The sequence below is a fragment of the Schistocerca americana genome, chromosome 11 (genome assembly GCF_021461395.2).
Source record: "Schistocerca americana isolate TAMUIC-IGC-003095 chromosome 11, iqSchAmer2.1, whole genome shotgun sequence".
In the NCBI taxonomy this organism is placed as follows: domain Eukaryota; kingdom Metazoa; phylum Arthropoda; class Insecta; order Orthoptera; family Acrididae; genus Schistocerca; species Schistocerca americana.
Window position 1 is genome coordinate 148,564,616 of NC_060129.1, and position 22,614 is coordinate 148,587,229.

Genomic DNA, 22,614 nt, shown 5'->3' on the forward strand with positions numbered 1-22,614 from the left:
AAATATGGAGGAAACGACCATACACTATGACTCCAATATGGCGCCTATGATGTCATTACGTAAACATGACCACTAACATGAAAATACAATTAAAATCCAACACACACACACGTTCCACAGAAAACCTAATGAAACTAACGGGACAAGTATGAGAAATTGGAGGTTTTTGGGTGGGGACAAAATAAATATAAACAAATTTAGACACACACCACCATACTAAACCACACAAAACGACGCAAAAAACCGACAACACAAATCTCCCCAAATTCCACTAAACACAATATACTCTGGAATCAGATACATCCCTTGAACAACATAGCTCAACAGCAGCTCCCAATCCCACTAATTGGAATCGGACACTTCCCATGACCTGCTATCCTTGCGACAGCTCCACGTATAGCCGTCCCTGGTCCGAGACTCCAGAACTGTAGTAAGCCTCATTTCTGCACGACACACTGAACACTTCATGACTTCATCCAAAAATCCGAATAGTTGAAGAAATTTCATTAGACACAACACATTGTCCCCCATCATCATGAACAACCGAAAACTGTTGACCTTGTCACTCATATCCATACCTACCACAGACATAAAAAAAGCTGTTTACCAAAATTCACACACAGTGAACAGAAAAAAATAACGTCAACATAACAAAACAAAAATTGTTAACTCCCTGAAAAATATTCCGCTGAAAGCACAGTCACTACCAATAACACATACATGCAATGCTACCACGCAAATGAACCCCATACGCCACGTAACATGCTACCCATAAACACACCACCAGAGAGAACCACCGACCGCAACAATACACCAACTATAAAAACCCCACACATGCAAACTAAACCAGAAACATCACCTAACACACAACACATAAACACATCACCAGAGAGTACTACCAATCACATCAAAACACCTACAAACATGCCACTCTCCCAAACTAAATTCCGCACTGCCATGACGTCACACACCACAACTGCATTACGTCACAGGTCAAAGCTGACGGGTGGGATTGGATGCTTTGGTCGACCCCATAAAGGAGCACTCCCCTTGCAAATCGGTACCACCCATGACTGAAGCAACTGGATCACATTTTCTGCCAGGATTTACCCTACCTCTCATGCCCTGAAATGAGGAATAATCTCTCCACTTTTGCAACAGTTGTATTTTGTCTCCAACTGAACTGACGAAATATCCTTGCCCATTGCTATTCCAGCCCTGCTTACAACCTCTTGCCTCATGTCTCATATCCCTGAAACAGAGCTACATGCAAGACATGCATGTTTCCTCCAGCCCTGTCAGACGTCTCCAACACAAACGCAGGGCTACCTGTGAAAGCAACCTTGTGATTGGCAACTACCAGCATGCAACCACTGTGCTGTTTCCTACATAGGCCTGACAACTAACACACTCTGTCTGCAGGAGTGAGCACTGCCAAAGCGTGGCCAAGAGAGCTGGAACACCCACTTGCTGACGACAGTGCCCCCAGCATGACGTGCTTATCTTCAGTGTAGGAGATGCATTATAAGAGGCGGTAGTATACTCGTCATATTTTCTGTCAAATTGCACATTCTGTGGTATAATTACTGTGCATCTGGCACAAAGCTTCAAAATCGTTTGCCTTGTGTTGATAAGGGGATTAACCTGTTTGATGAGCCCTGGTTGGAACATGAAATTGCATACGCAAAACACAAAGATCTCCCAGAACGTCAAGCTGCAGATCAAATTCTAGCTGATAACGGCTAAGCATTATGTGCAAGAAAGGATACGGGTATAAGATAGCGCATTGCAGCATTTGTAATTGATAAAACAATGCATGGGAAACTAATGTTGTATTTGAGTGTAGATTTTAAGCAAGTTATGAACGCTGCACGTCCTGCACTGAATAAGAAGAAGAAGACAACGATGTAGAAAGAAGAAAGGATGTTTAAAAATCTATATCCTGACAGCTTTGTATGCAGCTAAAACGGCCCTGAACAATAAGTGACCGGTTAAAGCACTAAAGGTTTCGCTGACACCCAAGATATCAGGTGAATTATTCCCTTCCTCTTTCCTGCCCTCCCAGGTCTCTCACCGAAGGTCTCACTGGCTTGTGGTGCTGTAGTTATTGCCAGAACAGTGAAGAATGCATAGAACTACTAGGAGCAGCTAGAGGAAGCAAGAAGACGTAACCACATTAGGGAAGCAGCACCCACCGGAAAACGACTATACCTGAAACCATACAAGAAAGGACTAGACGCCGTCATAGATAAAAAGACCCTTGTACTGAGTGGACCGCTTGCAAATACAGATCTGCTCAAGTTTATTAGGAAGAAATTCACGATTCCAAGACAGATGCAATGTCATATAGTCTGACTTTAAAAGATCGATCGTCTGTATTACGCTCGAATTGCTTCGCACCGATCGATTTAAGCAACTGGGGGTGGAATACTGCGTTGGTTGGTCTGGAGATTTACGAGAACGTTCCGAATATCACGGAGGCCAACAATAAATTCTCTCTGAAAATTAATGGTGCATAGAAATTGTGGAAATACACTACTGGCGATTAAAATTGCTACAACAAGAAGAAATGCAGATGTTAAACGGGTATTCATTGGACAAATGCATTATACTAGAACTGACATGTGATCACATTTTCACGCAATTTGGGTGCATAGATCCCGAGAAATCAGTACCCAGAACAACCACCTCTGGCCGTAATAAAGGCCTTGATACGCCTGGGCATTGATTCAAACACAGCTTGGATGGCGTGTACAGGTACAGCTGCTCATGCAGCTCCAACACGATACCACAGTTCATCAAGAGTAGTGACCGGCGTATTGTGACGAGCCAGTTGCTCGGCCACCATCGACCAGACGTTTTCAATTGGTGAGAGATCTGGAGAATGTGCTGGCCAGGGGAGCAGTCGAACATTTTTGTATTCAGAAAGGCCCATACAGGACCTGTAACATGCGGTCGTGCATTATCCTGCTGAAATGTAGGGTTTCGCAGGGATCAAATGGAGGGTAGAGCCACGGGTTGTGGCACATCTGAAATGTAACGTCCACTGTTCAAAGTGTCCTCAATGCGAACAAGAGGTGACCGAGACGTAACCAATGGGTTCCCATACCATCACGCAGGTTGATACGCCAGTATGGCGATGACGAATACACGCCTCCAACGTGCGTTCACGGCGATGTCGCCAAACACGGATGGGACCATCAATATGCTGTAAACAGAACCTGGATTCATCCGAAAAAATGACGTTTTGCCATTCATGCTCCAAGGTTCGTCATTGAGGACACTATCGCAGGCACTCTTGTCTGTGATGCAGGGTCAAAGGTAACCGCAGCCACGGTCTCCGAGCTGATAGTCCATGCTGCTGCAAACGTCATCGAACTGTTCGTGCAGATGGGTGTTGTTTTGCAAATGTCCTCATCTGTTGATTCAGGGCTCGAGACGTGGCTGCACGATCCGTTACAGCCGTGCGGATAAGATGCCTGTCATCTCGACTGCTAGTGATAAGAGGCCGTTGGGATCCAGCACGGCGTTCCGTATTACCCGCCTGAACCCACCGATTCCATATTCTGCTAACGGTCATTGTATCTCGACCAACGCGAGCAGCAATGTCGCGATACGATAAATCGCAATCGCGATAGGCTACAATCCGACCTTTATCAAAGTCGGAAACGTGATGATACGCATTTCTCCTCCTTACACGTGGCATCACAACAACGTTTCACCAAGCAACGCCAGTCAACTGCTGTTTGTGTTTGAGAAATCGGTTGGAAACTTTGTTCATGTCAGCACGTTGTAGGTGTCGCCACCGGCACCAAACTTGTGTGAATGGTCTGAAAAGCTAATCATTTGCATATCACAACATCTTCTTCCTGTCGGTTAAATTTCGCGTCTGTAGCACGTCATCTTCGTGGTGTAGCAATTTTAATGGCCAGTAGTGTAGAACCTGCTACATACGAGATTGACGATTTAAAGTGGTCTCAAAAACTGATTTCAGTACATGCAAATATCAATACATTCAAATCTGAAATAAAGGCAATGAGTGCAACGATTCTCATTATTCAGAAAGGATCAATAGGACGGCAGTTGGGTTTCACAAAACAACAGGTTTCGAAGAAGAATCCTATTAAATTCTACAGACCCGAACAGTCGATCGATGTAATTGCTGTCAGGACAATCCATGTTCAGTGTAACACTGCAATAAACCCTTATCCCCATCAGTGGGAACAAAGTATGTGGTCGTGAGACCCCGACCTATGCTACTTACTTTCCAGTAACAGTTTAGGCTTTGGACTATCTGGACCTGTGTGTTGTAGAGCAGGATAATCGACTTGTCAGCAAGCTACTGCAGTCCTTTTATACCTACATCTGTTTGGATAGCCTTGACTGATCACTTGCCAACGGCAACCCACGACCCCCCCCCCCCCCCCCATACCGGTTTCTGACGTCAGCAAGTGCGCTTTGCGCGTTCTTCGAACTCTTGCTGACGTCAGAAACCGCAGGGGGGGGGGGGTCGTGGGTTGCTGTTGGCAAGTGATCAGTCAAGGCTATCCAAACAGATGTAGGTATAAAAGGACTGCAGTAGACGGCAGATGTTCAGTTGTATTGCAGTGACAATGGAAACATAATGCCTAAGTCGAAAACATGGAAGGACAAAAAGACAGGTGCAAATCGTTCTTTACCATGGGCTGCAATAACAAGAATTAATGCTTCAAGAGTAGCTACATCTGCGACACGTGCTGCTATTGATACAGATGAGGTGCTTGGCGCTATTGTTGATTTGTTTTCCAATTTAGACGACGAACCACAAGAGCCACGAGACGTTATTCAAGAAGCGTCTGATAGTAGCGAATTAAACACTCCACCTATTGAGGAAACAGATAAACATTTTGGAATAAAACGGAAAGCAGAAGAAGATCTTCGACCTGATTCGGCAGAACATAAGCAACCATGTGAGGAAACTTCAGGTAACGAAATAGAAATGGCTGAAGACTATTCTGCACAAATTCGTTCTGTAAATAGTGACAATGGTACTGATGGTGGTACTAATAGTGTGGAACAGTCATCAAAGTTTTTTATGTGGAAAAGTGTAGATGCTATTAAAAATGGTGATATACATTTTATTAACACTCATTTGTTCCAAGTATGGGGCTATGGACACAGCTGGCAAGATATTAAAGATACTCAAGGTAATATTTATGGTAAACGTTATGTAACGTCTGCAGCGCAATGGTATTCTAATCAATTAAGTCAATTTTTATCTAAAGCTCAGTTTCATAGTTTACCTGATTATTGTTATGTTAAATCTATATCTATTGATTTAATTCCAGTTGGATTAGAAGCTTCATTTTCCACAAGTAGTACATTAAGTGGATCAGGATCTATAACACATGTACCATTTATTATTTATAATAAAGGTGGAAATTTAGCTGTTGCTCATGAAATAGTAAAATAAGTAGCACATCTAGTAATCCAATGTTAATTAGTGGTATTAAGGGAAAGAAAGATGTATCAAAAATTATGTGGGGAGATGGATATAACGATTATCCTTCTTGTACAACAGTAGTACGTAATTGGCCTAATTATGATTCATGGATTATACCATTTGATAATAATGGTTCAGGAAAAAAAATATGTGGAGTATACAGAATGAAGTAAGAGGACCAGTATTATTAAATAAAATATATTCACAAGGTATAGCTAGCCGGGCAGTTGATAATTCAGAAATTTTCTCATGGAATTACAAGCCACAAATAGGTATAATTAAAACAGCATGGCGTGCTCATGGTATTGGTTTAGCAGATGATACATAATGTTAAGTTCAATGAATAGACCGGCTTTTTCAACTGTAATGAAAAATGTAAGTCCATCTAGTTTTGCAATGCAAGAAGAAAACGAAAAATTAAAACCAATATCTAATAATATAACGTTATTTGTGTATGACCAGTGTATTGAAAAAGGTCAGGAAATAGGTAAATTAAATGAAATTCATCAAGCACCTCAAATACCTAGTTTCAGTTTAGGTATTAATCCTGTACCAAATAATACTCCTACAGAAGGAAATTCATTTGTAAATGCTAAAATGGTAATTCAGATGACAACTAGAATTACTATAGTCACTAACTATGAAACATATAATTCTCAAACACATACATTAAATCATACTGATGAAATGTGGATGGCTTCTTCTACTAAATCATTTGTAGATGATTTTAGAGGTGTTTGTTTTGATTCTAATGCAATGTATAGTACTGATATATTACCTGGGTCTTCTGCACGTGTTTCTAGTAATTTAAATGTACCAAAAAAAAAAAGACAAAAAAGGTAGGAATCGTGATCGTAGTAGATCACCTATTTTAGGTGAAAAGGATGTTGAGGATTTACGATAAAAGACTATGTATTATTTTTCTAACAGTTTATATTCAATAAACAAATTATATAAAGAAAATGGATTTATTTGTTCTTCTAATTTTATATCCCATGTAGTCCAATAATATTTGCAAATCCTTTGTTCCCATACATCCCCTTTGAAATATTCAATATTAGAACATACAAATACAGGAGTTTTATCAAGAGTAAAATCTCCTTCAAACTTTATTTGAATATTAGTAGGATCACCACTAAAAATACATTTTAATTGTTCAAATGATCCTGAATCAAAATTGGGATCATCCATACATATTAATCTTTTATTAGCACATTCCATCAACCCAAACGTAAAATGTTTATTATTTTTATTACACCATCCTGTATTTATCATAGCACTTGCTATTACACGAGCAAATGTAGATTTAAAACTATTTGGTGGACCTATTAACTGAATACAATTTCTTTTTCCATTTGTTTTGTTCAATACATTGTACAATGTACAAATAAAATCATAAATAACATCCCAGTCACCACCAAATTGATATTCTAACAAATGTTTAATTATATCTAAAGATTGTTTTTCATTGAAATAATATGAATCAAATTGTTGTGCATATGCTTGAAAATACACTTCTTTTGCATTCAAAAGATAATTATACAATTGCCATAAGGAAAAATCACTTAGCATAATTTGAATATGTTTTACAACATTTGAAAAAATCTTATCATTTAAAGTACATAAAGAAATATTATTTCTCCAAAATAATGTATTTTGTATTTTGTTAATTGGAACAATAACATGATTTTCTACAATATTAACTAGTTCTGAAAACGTGTACTTTTTTTTTGTAATTTGGTCTGGATTTAAATTGTCCAGATAAATTTGTGTACTGGTTATCAAATTCCGGGCTGCTTGAGTCACTTTCGAATTGGGATTCTCCAAATTCACATACATTTGAATTTCCCTTAATTTGGCTTTGTACCAAACATTGCGGGGTAATGTTTTGATTTTCTGCCTATTGTAAAATTGACAAATCATAAATACATTTACCGGTTTGTCCAACCATGACGAAGAAACATATCCGTCTTGGTTTCTCAATGAAATACTTGAGGAGATTGATTTTTCCGTCGAAGTCATAAGGTCCGATGACCCTAGTAAATTTGGCCCTCCCAAAGATAGAAGTGATGCTGTTGTGGAAGATACATCTGCATGATCCATTACGTCGTTTACAGTTGTGAATGAAGTGGATGTGTTCTCTATTACTTCCTGCTTTTTCGAGGAAGAGAATTTAGACGACGAACCACATGAGCCACGAGACGTTATTCAAGAAGCGTCTGATAGTAGCGAATTAAACACTCCACCTATTGAGGAAACAGATAAACATTTTGGAATAAAACGGAAAGCAGAAGAAGATCTTCGACCTGATTCGGCAGAACATAAGCAACCACGTGAGGAAACTTCAGGTAACGAAATAGAAATGGCTGAAGACTATTCTGCACAAATTCGTTCTGTAAATAGTGACAATGGTACTGATGGTGGTACTAATAGTGTGGAACAGTCATCAAAGTTTTTTATGTGGAAAAGTGTAGATGCTATTAAAAATGGTGATATACATTTTATTAATACTCATTTGTTCCAAGTATGGGGCTATGGACACAGTGCTTTCAAGTTTCCTTTTTCTACCCCTTCTCTTAGGTGCTGAATTTGTATTGGTACTTTCTTCTTCTTCCTCTGCTTCAACAACTTCTAAATCTTTACCTGGGGTTTTAGGAGGTTCTTGGTCAGTAATGTCTTCAGTATCAGAATAGTCTGAAGAGGAAACAGTAGCACTAATTTTATTATTAGACATGATTTTAGATCCAAATAATTGGTTAATGTCTTTTTGATTTGGACGAAAATAATAAATGTCTTCCTTTCCTGTTTTCAGTAACCTAAAACATTTTAAAATTACACTTTAGTCTGTATTTGTGACACATCATGATAAATATATTTATCAACAAATTTTGTATGTATTCTTTCTCCAAATGTCGCTTTTAAACATACATTGCAAAACAGAATTGAGCTCATATGCAATATTGTTTCAAACATATTTGTAATATTTTTACACCTAATTTCCATTGTCTGAAACGCATAATGATCCTGACTTGGAGAATAAGTTGCATAGATATAAGGTCTACTGCCAATATATGCATGTACATTAGTTAATTCTTTAAGTGCTTCATTATCTTTCTTATTAACAATTTCATTAATATAACATTCAGGACATAATGCTGATAATAATTGTGGTTTATAAACATTACTCTTATGTAAATTACAAAAAATATGTAATTTTCCAATATTACACACACGGTATATACAATTGACTAAAATAATCTCTGTAATTGGAAACTTATATTGATTTGGTCGTGACCATTTTACACAACATATATCTGGTATTATAGACAAATATCACACAAAATGATCATATCTTCTAAGGTGTTTTAATTTCCAGTCAAAAGACCATTGAAAATTATTATCATTGGGATATATATCATAAGTGGTTTTTTCAATAACTTGCCGAATCCGTGAATTAAAAACACATTTAGGCCATGTTAATTCAAAAGAATATACATCAGGTCGAGATGTAGTTCTATAATTCAATGGATTTATACTTCGTATATCATTTGTACATTTGAAAGAAATATCTTTCAAACGTTCTTTTATTTGTGAATCAGTGATAGTTCTATTTGATTCTTCATCTGAGTGTGTAATAATATCATCAGATTCATCTGAATCCCATTCTAACATTGCCCTTGCGTCTGATATAGATGGAAGTGAATCACTCGAATTGGTGTCCAAAGTTTCTACAGCTTCAAAGGATGGATTATGTGACATTTCTAGAAATAAAATTAATAAATAAGTTAAGTATAGTAATAAATACCTGTTAGTGTTGTTACATAACATAAAGACTACTTGCCAGAAAAGATGGAGATCAAATTACTCCGTGATAGTAGTACTGAACATCTGCCGTCTACTGCAGTCCTTTTATACCTACATCTGTTTGGATAGCCTTGACTGATCACTTGCCAAGATGCTTTAAACCTCCCATGCGAGAGTTTCGTATATCTTGATGGATCGTTACGAAAAGGGATGGTACTGCTACAGTGGCATCGAACCTTACGCATAATGCTTTAGCGTTCCTATTTCCTGAGATATGATGTGAACTTAATGGGGACGAGATTGATTGTACATGCAATGTAGGTGTAACATCTCTTAAAATGTATGTATCTGCTTCTCCTTCAGATATGAATGATTTAGAAAATGCTGGATCTCTCATCGACCAACTAATGGATAGAACAACGGATGAGTACAAGAGATTTACCTTTAAAACTACTTGACATACTTTGAGGACATGTGGCGAATTGTTATGAATGCTAAACAGGAACATATTGTGGTATGGAGTGCAACACATAACAACTCATTTATTCAAGGAGATCAAGAGGAGAACGAGATCACCATATGGAAAATGCCACACATCATAGTATCAGATACGCAGTGTTTGAAGCTTTTTCAAGTTATGAATGCTGGTGTATTTCTACCGTGATATTTTTGTTCACAGGAGGTTTTGAGTACCCAATGCTACCGACTGCAAGCAGACAAACATGGTCTATCAAAACTTCCGCTCATCTGGAGATGCCCAGGTTTATCATACTTGCGTTTCAGACCGATAAAAGAGGAAATATAGCAAATGATCCACCAAATTTGATAACTGCAAGTTAACTAATGCCAGAGACTTCCTGAACTCCAAATTCTACCTGTGTGATAATTTACACATGAAGTAGGATGAAAATGTTTGCGAGGTTCTGTGTTTCATAATATGAGGCAGAAGAATGTCTATTCACTCCTCGGAAATTCAAGGAGGTGGCGCCAATCATTGTAATAGACTTCTCAAAACAGAATAAGATAGATAAATCTGGATCTATAGATGTACGATTTGAATTTGAACCTTTGGCAAATTTCCCAGAACACACTGCAGTGTATGCTTTTGTTATACATGACCTTGTGGTCAACTACTGCCCGCTCACCTGCATTGTGCAACAAGCTGTACAAATCCCCAGAGCATTTCACAATGGTATTTCAAGGTGTGAACATCACTGCAGATGCTCAGGGTTTCTATGATGATGAGCGTAGACAGTACATAGTTAAAGATGTTTCATTCGTAGCGTACACAGAAGATGCAGTTATAATAGAGACATTGTCAGCAAACATTGTATCACCAAAGTCTTTCAAAGATGTGAAGTGTGCTAAAACACAAAGGAGTGCAAGTGATTAACACATTTCTACTACGGAATTCACTGCTATGATCCTGGAATACCATATAAAGATATAAAGACGTCGCTTCAATTATTCAACCACACAGATACCATCATCTATGTGAAGAGGAAAGAGATCACATGGATACGTCGAATATTCAAGTTTGTTGCTATTCAAGACCTGTAAGTCTACAGGTGTCCTGCTCTCTGTCGACTCAAGACACAGAACAAAATGTGTGAAAAATAGTGTTGTGACTGCTTATGAAAATATAAAATATCTGTTAAGTTGGGTGAAAAATTTTCATCTCAAAGTCTGCATATGATTTCTGTTCACCCTGTTTTCACTTTGATAGCACACAGTTTTACTCAGATACTATGTCTATAGTTTTGTTCATGCACAGGAGATACAATTTTAGACATGTTTGCTGTATTTATGTGGAAGCAGGCACAGTCATGTGCCACCTGTTTCCATAACCCAATATGTACAGCACAATAGGCATATCCCATGCAACCATTCTATACATTTTGTTATCTTACATGTTAAACTTCACCTTCATCTTGAGAACTAATGTAATTTGTGTCCTGTGTGTCCTTTATATACACAAAGAAATAGGGGATAGTTTTTTTTTGTAAATAACGACGAAGATATATAGTAACGAATTTTTCGTTTATTCAGTTCACACACAAACAATTTGATTTTTGAGAGACAGTTCATTTCTTGAGATACAGTTTAGTTCTTGAGGTATAAGTCATTTCTTAAGGTACAGTTCAGCTCTTGAGACACAATTTGGCTCTGATATTTCAGTCCAGAGCTACTTTTAACTTACATGCTAGTACTAATTAGTAGGAAGAAACCTCCCAGCAGCAACACTGGTCGAGAATATTTCTACAATTTTCCAGTAGCAATGGATGTCAATATTCACAATTTTCTAGATAGAAAAATCTATGGTAAAAACTAACAAAAGGGTACTTTTTTTTACTGCAACTAAATTCCACAGTCCCATAGCGGATGTTTTACAGTAATTGTGATGGACTGTGAGTTATACATTCAGTTATCGGCAGGCAAAACTTAAAAACTATTCTATTTGCGTGACACACTACACATAGAGTGTATGTAGATAATTATTGAGGTGGCACCTTCCAATGTGTGAGACGCATACATTTTTGATTGCAGACCTAAGAACTCTACAACTGGCAATACATTCACCTCATCTTTCATAACGCCAATAATCCTCTTGGTCTGTGGAACAATACCGTAAGGATTGTGGGCTTTGTATGAGGATATGCCATATTCATTGCCATGGCACCTCATTACCTCATAAGGATCACAGTAGATGAAGCTACCTGTATCCATACAAAGTAACTTTGGATCTGCCAAATAAGTTTTTCATAACTCATAATGAAAGTGGAACATGGGAATATGGATAAGTCCAGTACACACATCTGCACATAAATAAGCTTCATAAGCTCCACTGCAATCTTCCCCACCTCCACAGTAAAAAAACCTCTCATTGAATATGGCGACCCACTTAAAATTCGGTCTGGTAATGCATTCTCTTACAGCATAACGCCTGTCCAATTCAGTTGTAATCAAATTCTCCTTTGTTTTGCCAAAAACTGGATTATTCATTAATTTATAAAAATCCTTCTTAAGGGCACACATCATGGAATCTCTGTGTCTTGCATTCAAATGAATATACTCTTTCAGCCAGGAGGAATGCTTGAAGGAGGTAGCCTGAGTGATTCTAACCAGCTCCATCCCAAAGCTTAGACACTGCTGGAATTGCAATAGTAAATAATATATTTCCCCTCATTTCCCAGTGTTGTCATCGCTTTTGGGGTGGAGCATCCTCGCAGAATTAGCTGCTGTGGACACAGTGGCAAACCAGATTGTGCATCATACAAATTAATGGGGTATGTGAGTTCCTTCTCCACCCCATATCCTACATCAGCATCAGCCGCTATACTGCCCTTGATTTTTCAACCTAGTCCCCTGGATTTGTCTGGGCACCTATCGTAATTCGCCAGTTGGCAGTGATCGCTGCATGGCATGCCTGTATAAATTATTTACATCCAGGTACACGATGTAATTCGAATCAAGGGATGCATTGAACTTGTCACCCATCTGTGAGCTATTTGCCTTGACGTGCCTATGGACACATTAGCAAACTCCCCCATGAATCTCTCACTCAAAGAAAAGAAGCATGCTGGAATCAATGAATAATTTGATGCTGCTCTTCGTTTTCTGAAACATTACGTCCCAATACAACCCAGGTGCCATTTAATATAGGGTTGGATACAGAGAATATGTGGTTATGGAATTTCTCGAAAATATCTGCAAGCAAGTTCACGTTGTGTCCAGGTAAATCTGTGTATACTATCCTAAAGTGGAGATTCTGAATTCCCATCAGATATTCATGATATGCCCATAATCTGCATCCATTATGGCACCGCCTGTTACGTAGCTGGAGAATGCACTTAATTCATGTAACCTGGTTTCGTTGTGTTTTGCCATGATATCCAGATACTCATGTGGGAAAACCCCCATCCTAGCCACAAGTTGAAACTTCTCCTCATAGGCAAAAGCAGCTAGAGTGATGTGCATATCCTCATGAGGTACGGTTTTAACGAGTTTCTGGAGTGGTCTCTGCATAAAACGAAGCGAGACAAGGAAGCAGAGTGTGAGTCTTGGCATCATTCATTTGGAGAATTAAATATATTTCTCGGTGCTCTCAGGTAGGATACCGAACAGATTTTTCTCCCAGCCAAAATCAGCCAAGTACTCAACAAGAAAGTGAGAGCATACCCGCTTAAATTATGGTATCTGTCTTGGTGACTGGTAATTCATATTGCACGTCTTGTGAGCTCCGCCACAGAACTTCCTGTAAGATGACAATGATCCCTATGAGGAGTTTCTGTTTTTCTACCAAACGGCAGCCCACAAACTTGACAGTCAACCAAGTTATTGTACAAATCTTCATTCTCCTGAGATCTGTTCATGGGTACATTGTCATGGTAAAGCTTCTCAAACCTCTATGAAAGTTTTTCAAGCTCAGTGAGAAGCCAACTGATGTAAGATTTCTAGTGGTTTAGAGTTGAAACATAGGACGATACCATTTGGAACACAATACATATGGTACATCCAGAATGAGATTTTCACTTTGCAGTGGAGTGTGCGCTGATATGAAACTTCCTGGCAGATTAAAACTGTGTGCCGGACCGAGACTCGAACTCGGGACCTTTGCCTTTCGCGGGCAAGTGCTCTACCAAAGGCAAAAGGTCCCGAGTTCGAGTCTCGTTCCGGAAGTTTTAATCTACCAGGAAGTTTCATACCAGCGCACACTCCGCTGCAGAGTGAAAATCTCATTCTGGAAACATCCCCCAGGCTGTGGCTGAGCCATGTCTCCGCAATATCCTTTCTTTCAGAAGTGCTAGTTCTGCAAGGTTCGCAGGAGACCTTCTGTAAAGTTTGGAAGGTAGGAGACGAGGTACTGGCAGAAGTAAAGCTGTGAGGACGGGGCGTGAGTCGTGCTTGGTAGAGCACTTGCCCGCGAAAGGCAAAGGTCCTGAGTTCGAGTCTCGGTCCGGCACACAGTTTTAATCTGCCAGGAAGTTTCATATGATGCATGTTTTTCTGTATAGGCAGTATCTGAGGCTGGAGGGTCACAGGAGCAAGAAGGCATTCAAAGTTGGCATATATCAGAAACAGATGGTGGGCATTCCTAAACTTTATGAACCTGTTTTCCTCAGTAAGCACAATAACACCTACAGAGTCCTTGGAAGCGCAATCTGCTAGATGCTTGCTAAATACTCGCTTCTCGAAAAGGCATTGAGGCACCTTATGCAAATATGTTCTGTACCTCGATTTCCTTTACCCTTGTTTTTACTCACCTGGAGACGAGAAAATGAGACGTCTTTGATCCGAACATAATGATAATTGCCTTTTTCCTTATTTTTCTCATCATAGAATAAGATCATGTTTACATGCATCCTAAAATGGTTGAAATGGCTCTAAGCACTATGGGACCTAACATCTGAGGTCATCGGTCCCCTAGACTTAGAACTACTTAAACCTAACCAACCTAAGGACATGACACACATCCATGCCCATGGCAGGATTCGGACCTGTGACCGTAACAGCAGCGTGGTTCCGGACTGAATCGCTTAGAAACGCTCGGCCACAGCGGTCGGCTCATGCATCCTAGAATCAGTGGCAAATTATGAGAAATGGAGGAGGCTGATGACTATACGCTTGTTCTGCTCATCTGACTTGCATTTCTCCAAGCCATAAACATGAACAAATATTCCAGTATTCTGAGCTTCAAATTTAGGTATGTTCTGGATCTTAATGGGGAACTCGATACTATCAAAGTTATGCCCTCCAGGGATAGTATTTTTGCGCAAATGGTATTTACCTGTACACTGCAGCCCTTCTGTATAATTCCTTTTGCAAGCCACGATTGACCATGCAAAACAAGGCTTTTTCATTTTTGACGTTAATGTATGCCTTATTATTCGCTATATCCTTAGGTAACTCGGTATAGCTAGACTCTTCATTTACTCGATCATAGACATGTATATGGAAGTCCAGTGGCTGAGTGTTTTAGCTGACCCCGTAACTTCCATCCAGAAAAGATGGGCCAGTATAGCTCACAACGTGGTTCACGAAACCAATCGGTGACTGATATGGTCGGTATATCACGGCATTATCCTCCCAAAGATAATGAAGACTTGTACCTTCAACTCCAGAGGCATCAGTGGGGGGGTTGGGGGGGGGGGGGGACAGTTTCATCCATTTAATGGCAGGACACTGCAGATCATTAACACCCTTAAGGAACTCCAAGACGGGAAGGCATGCTCTTAGAAACCCAACAATGTTGCGGTGCCCTTCTGCCGAATTCTCGATGCTAGTGAAGGAGGTTCGCTCCTCAATGGTGTCCGCAATCACCGGGTATTCTAATTGTGGTATGGTGTTACTATTCTGATGTTCTTCACTGAAAGAACATTGCTACTACTAATACTATAAGTAGATGACGACGGTGTCCACCCTATTGCCAAAAGCGGTTACAGCAAGGTGTTCAGGGGTATGCGCCAAGCCACACACACCTTTCGTTGACGCTGATTCTGGAGGGGATAAGATGATGGAGTAGGAGACGTTGCTACTGGGTCAGGCCAGAGAGAGCAGCCTGGCTGTGGTGACGGCTCTGGCTGCTGCTGCTGCTGTTGTTGCAGGCCTGACCCGCTAGCCTGACGGGTGGAAGGCCATTGCTCTTGCTGATGTCCTATCCAGGAACTCCAGGGCAGAGGTGCCGCTGGGGCTACACCGAGAGCAGGCTGTACTTATTAAACAACCTGTAACGAAACGAGCCGCTCTTCTTTGTATCTCCTCCGTTTCCTCTGTCAGTCCTGTCTCGTACGGATCCCAGATTGACGACCAATACTTAAGTATTTGTTGAATGCGTGTTTTGTAAACTACTGCCTGTGCTGATGGGCTAGATTTTCCGGACTTTCTTCCAATGAATCTCAGTCTGCCATCTGCATTACTCGCGATTAATCTGTTGTCGTTCAAAGCCAACTCGCTCTGTATGCATGCTCCTGGGTAGCAATTCTGTAATCGTAAAGTGAAGGGTCTTTCTGTCTATGTATTCGCAACACGTTACATTTGTTTATGCTCAGAGTCGACTGCCACCCCACGCACCAAGCGTCAGTCCTCTGCAGAATAACTACATTTCGCTACAATTTGCCACCGTCGCGACTTCTCTGTATGCAACAGCGTCATCCGCGATAAGCCTCATGGAACTTCAGACGTTATGTACTATGTGATTTATACATAGTTTGAAAAGTAGTGGTGCTGTAACCCTCCCATGAGGCAAGCCCTAGATTACTTTTACGTCTTCTTAAGACTTCTACCCGTTCAGAATGACTTGTTGCTTTCTGTTTGCAGTCACACAGTTATTGTGATATTTTCTTAATTAGGCACCAGTGTGGATCTGTATGGAATGCCTTGCGGAAGTCAAGGAACAGGGCATCTACCTGGACGCCTGTATCTACTGCTTTCTGGGTCTGTATCTACAGAGCGAGCTGGGTTGCACAAGATCGTAGGTTTCGGAATCCATGTTGATTCCTACAGAGGAGATTTTCGTCCCCCAAGATTCTCATAATACGTGAGCATAAAATATTTTCCAAAATTCCACAAGCGACCGACGTCAGAGATACATACCTACAATTTTGTGCGTCTGTTCTTGAAAATGGGAATGGTCTGTGCGTGTTCCAGTCATCAGAAACACTTCGCTCCTCAAATGATCTACGGTACGCAGCTGCTGGAAGAGGGGCAAGTTCTTTAGCGTTCTCTGTTTAGAATCGTACTGCTATCTCATAAAGTCCGGATACCTTCCCTCTGTTGACGATTTCAGTTGATTTTCAACCACATGAACGCTTATTTCTATATCAGCCTTCTGTCGTTAGTGTGACGAATTACAAGAGGCGCTACAGTACGATCTTCCCCTGCAAAACAGTTTTGGAAAAAGAGGTTTAGCGCTCATAGTTCGGCCTTTTCTGTGTCGCCCTCCGTTTCACTGCCTTAAGGTCTCCGAGTGTCTGACCAGATGGCTTCGATCCGATTTTTTTTTTTTTTTTTTTTTTTTTTTTGGTCATCAGTCTACTGACTGGTTTGATGCGGCCCGCCACGAATTCCTTTCCTGTGCTAACCTCTTCATCTCAGAGTAGCACTTGCAACCTACGTCCTCAATTATTTGCTTGACGTATTCCAATATCTGTCTTCCTCTACAGTTTTTGCCCTCTACAGCTCCCTCTAGTACCATGGAAGTCATTCCCTCATGTCTTAGCAGATTTCCTATCATCCTGTCCCTTCTCCTTATCAGTGTTTTCCACATATTCCTTTCCTCTCCGATTCTGCGTAGAACCTCCTCATTCCTTACCTTATCAGTCCACCTAATTTTAAACATTCGCCTATAGCACATCTCAAATGCTTCGATCCTCTTCTGTTTCGGTTTTCCCACAGTCCATGTTTCACTGTACTCCAGACGTACATCATCAGGAATTTCTTCCTCAAATTAAGGCCGGTATTTGATATTAGTAGACTTCTCTTGGCCAGAAATGCCTTTTTTGCCATAGCGAGTCTGCTTTTGATGTCCTCCTTGCTCCGTCCGTTATTGGTTATTTTACTGCCTAGGTAGCAGAATTCCTTAACTTCATTGACTTCGTGACCATCAATCCCGATGTTAAGTTTCTCGCTGTTCTCATTTCTACTACTTCTCATTACCTTCGTCTTTCTCCGATTTACTCTCAAACCATACTGTGTACTCATTAGACTCTTCATTCCGTTCAGCAGATCATTTAATTCTTCTTCACTTTAACTCAGGATAGCAATGTCATCAGCGAATCGTATCATTGATATCCTTTCACCTTGTATTTTAATTCCACTCCTGAACCTTTCTTTTATTTCCATCATTGCTTCCTCGATGTACAGATTGAAGAGTAGGGGCGAAAAGCTACAGCCTTGTCTTACACCCTTCTTAATACGAGCACTTTGTTCTTGATCGTCCACTCTTATTATTCCCTCTTGGTTGTTGTACGTATTGTATATGACCCGTCTCTCCCTATAGCTTACCCCTACTTTTTTCAGAATCTCGAACAGCTTGCACCATTTTATATTGTCGAACGCTTTTTCCAGGTCGACAAATCCTATGAAAGTGTCCTGATTTTTCTTTAGTCTTGCTTCCATTATTAGCCGTAAGGTCAGAATTGCCTCTCTCGTCCCTTTACTTCTCCTAAAGCCAAACAGATGGCCACCTAGCGCATTCTCAATTTTCTTTTCCATTCTTCTGTGTATTATTCTTGTAAGCAGCTTCGATGCATGAGCTGTTAAGCTGATCATGCGATATTCCCGCACTTGTCAGCTCTTGCCGTCTTCGGAATTGTGTGGATGATGCATTTCCGAAAGTCAGATGGTATGTCGCCAGACTCATATATTCTACACACCAACGTGAATAGTCGTTTTGTTGCCACTTCCCCCAATGATTTTAGAAATTCTGATGGAATGTTATCTATCCCTTCTGCCTTATTTGACCGTAAGTCCTCCAAAGCTCTTTTAAATTCCGATTCTAATACTGGATCCTCTATCTCTTCTAAATCGGCTCCTGTTTCTTCTATCACATCAGACAAATCTTCACCCTCATAGAGGCTTTCAATGTATTCTTTCCACCTATCTGCTCTCTTCTCTGCATTTAACAGTGGAATTTCCGTTTCACTCTTAATGTTACCACCGTTGCTTTCAATGTCACCAAAGGTTGTTTTGACTTTCCTGTATGCTGAGTCTGTCCTTCCGACAATCATATCTTTTTCGATGTCTTCACATTTTTCCTGCAGCCATTTCGTCTTAGCTTCCCTGCACTTCCTATTTAATTAATTGCTCAGCGACTTGTATTTCTGTATTCCTGATTTTCCTGGAACATGTTTGTACTTCCTCCTTTCATCAATCAACTGAAGTATTTCTTCTGTTACCCATGGTTTCTTTGCAGCTACCTTCTTTGTACCTATGTTTTCCTTCCCAACTTCTGTGATGGCCCTTTTTAGAGATGTCCATTCCTCTTCAACTGTACTGCCTACTGCACTATTCCTTATTGCTGTATCTATAGCGTTAGAGAACTTCAAACGTATCTCGTCATTCCTTAGTACCTCCGTATCCCACTTCTTTGCGTATTGATTCTTCCTGACTAATGCCTTGAACTTCAGCCTACTCTTCATCACTACTATATTGTGATCTGAGTCTATGGGTACGCCTTACAATCCAGTATCTGATCTCGGAATCTCTGTCTGACCATGATGTAATCTAACTGAAATCTTCCCGTATCTCCCAGCCTTTTCCAAGTATACCTCCTCCTCTAGTGATTCTTGAACAAGGTATTCGCTGTTACTAGCTGAAACTTGTTACAGAACTCAATTAGTCTTTCTCCTCTTTCATTCCTTGTCCCAAGCCCATATTCTCTTGTAACCTTTTCTTCTACTCCTTCCCCTACAACCGCATTCCAGTCGCCCATGACTATTAGATTTTCGTCCCCCTTTACATACTGCATTACCCTTTCAATGTCCTCATACACCTTCTCTATCTGTTCATCTTCAGCTTGCGACGTCGGCATGTATACCTGGACGATAGTTGTCGGTGTTGGTCTGCTGTCGATTCTGATTAGAACAAACCGGTCACGGAACTGTTCAGAGTAACACACCCTCTGCCCTACCCTCCTATTCATAACGAATCCTACACCTGTTATACCATTTTCTGCTGCTGTTGATATTATCCGATACTCATCTGAGCAGAAATCCTTGTTTTCCTTTCACTTCACTTCACTGACCCCTACTATATCTAGATTGAGCCTTTGCATTTCCCTTTTCAGATTTTCTAGTTTCCCTACCACGTTCAAGCTTCTGACATTCCATACCCCGACTCGTAGAACGTTACCCTTTCGTTGATTATTCAATCTTTTTCTCATGGTAACCTCCCCCTTGGCAGTCCCCTCCCGGAGATCCGAATGGGGGACTATTCCGGACTCTTTTACCAATGGAGAGATCATCATGACACTTCTTCAAATACAGGCCACATGTCCTGTGGATACACGTGACGTGTCTTTAATGCAGTGGTTTCCATTACCTTCTGCATCCTCATGTCATTGATCCGATTACTAGTTTAAAATAAGGCCAGTGCTGCTTAGGATAATCTGTCAAGTCGGTAGACAGAATTTTACTTCCGAATTCGTTTAACGCGTCATGCATGACTTCGCTTGACCTTTGTTTGCATGTGAGGCTTTGACTACTTTCAAATTTGAAGTTCCCTTTGCTTTCGTAGCAATTTTATAACATGGCTGTCAAATTATGGTAGGTATTTTCCATACCTCACAACTTTGCTTGGCACATGCAGGGTGACAATTATTGAACTATTTGAAAAAATAAACGTGAGTTAGTTACAAACTACGAAGTGCACACACTTTATTCAACGTGTAAACGTCACTACAGACATTCGGATTCAGGTTATGACATGTTCGATATGCCTGCCATCATTGGAGATGATGCGGCGCAGACCAATAGCGAAATTCTGCGTGACACGCTGAAGCGTCGGAACTTCGATGCTGTCGATGACCTCTTGAATGGCTGTTTTCAGCTCAACAGTGGTTTTAGTGATATTGGTGAACACATTGTCTTTAATACAGTCCCACAAAAAGGAGTCGCGTGTCTTCAGATCCGGAGAATATGGCGGGCAATCGAGGCTCATTCCAGAATGCGGCCCCAAAGTGCTCCTCCAGGACACCAAACACTCTCCTGCTTCGATGGGGTCGAGCTTGCATGGACCACATCTTGTCGAAATCAGGGTAACATTGGATAATGGGGACGAAATCATCTTCCAAATATTCACGTACTGTTCGGTAGTTCCAGTGCCATCAAGGAATATCGCAGCAGTTGTTCTGTGACTGGACATTGCACACCACACGGTCACCCTTTGAGGGTGAAGGGACATCTCCATGGCGCAGTGCCGATTCTGAGTATCGCATATCCACCAATTTTGCTTATTGACGAATCCATCCAAATGAAAGTGGGCTTCGTCACTAAACCAAACGATACAGCGCACACTTATTCCCATCACGCCCCGCGACCAACCATACAGTTTGAACGTCCTAACGCAAACCGTTGCGAAGTTGTGACGATTTCATTGCATGTAGTTCAATAATTGTCACCTTGTACCTATCTAAAGCATATTGTGCAATGCTCTTGAGCTTCCTCTGTTGGTACTGAACGTTGTAAGTGCTGGTGATGTATTTTTCGTTCTGATCACTCAGGTAATCTGAAATCTGTTTCTTTTCCCTGTTGCTAATCAGAAATATCTTTCTGACTTTCTTTGTATTCCTTTTTACAGCTGCATTCAGTGATGCTGTAACCGCCTTGTGATCACTGATGCCCTGTTCTGGGCAAACCGCGTAAAACATTTCGGGTCAGTTTGTCACTTGCAGGTCCGAGACGTTATCTTCATGTGTCCATTCTCTGATTAATTGCTCAAGGTAATTTTCGAGTAAAGCAGTTAGAATAACTACACATATCAGCCATCCTAAGCAATGGCATCTCCCAGTCTGTTGCTCGTAAGTTAAAATCTCCACCAAAAACTACAAAACTACAACATAGAAACTATACTAAACTCCTCCCGAACAGGCCATGAAGACCCAACTATACCGACCGGCCGCCGTGTCATCTCAGCCCATAGGCGTAACTGGATGCGGATGTGGAGGGCCTTGTGATCAGCACACCACTCTCCCAGCCGTATGTATGTTTCCGAGACTGGAGCCGCTACTCCTCAATCGAGTAGCTCCCCAGTTTGCCTCAGAAGAGCTGAGTGCACCCCGCTCGCAAACAGCGCTCGGCAGGCCGGATGGTCACCCATCCAAGTGCTAGCTCGGCCCGACAGCGCTTAAGTTCAGTGATCTGACGGGAACCGGTGTTACAATTTCGGCGAGGCCGTAAAAACTACAACATTGTGATACTATATTTGATATGGATGTGCGTGCAGAAAAAGAAGGCAGTCAGTGGAAACCCCTCATTGGTGTCTATTTACACCAGTCAGTATTCGATGCTGTTAGGATGGTGCTGCAGCGTCTCACAGTGTATTGCTCTCAATGCACAGCCAGGCAGTCAGACATCGAGTGCCTGATTGATCGGGTGGTGGTCGAAGGTTTGAAGCCTGACAGCAGTGATGGCAGCCGTTTCGTCGTCTCAGGGTTCAATGGCACTGACTAAACGTCACAGTATAGCCCAGTAGTTCAACACTGAGAGGCTGGACTCGGGGTGTTTAGCTTCGGAAGCATGAGTGACTGTGTACGCAAAATGCATGAGAGGGCTCTCTGTAAGTCCACAACCTTAAAACAAGAGTTAAAATATGTTGTTAATGGATATATT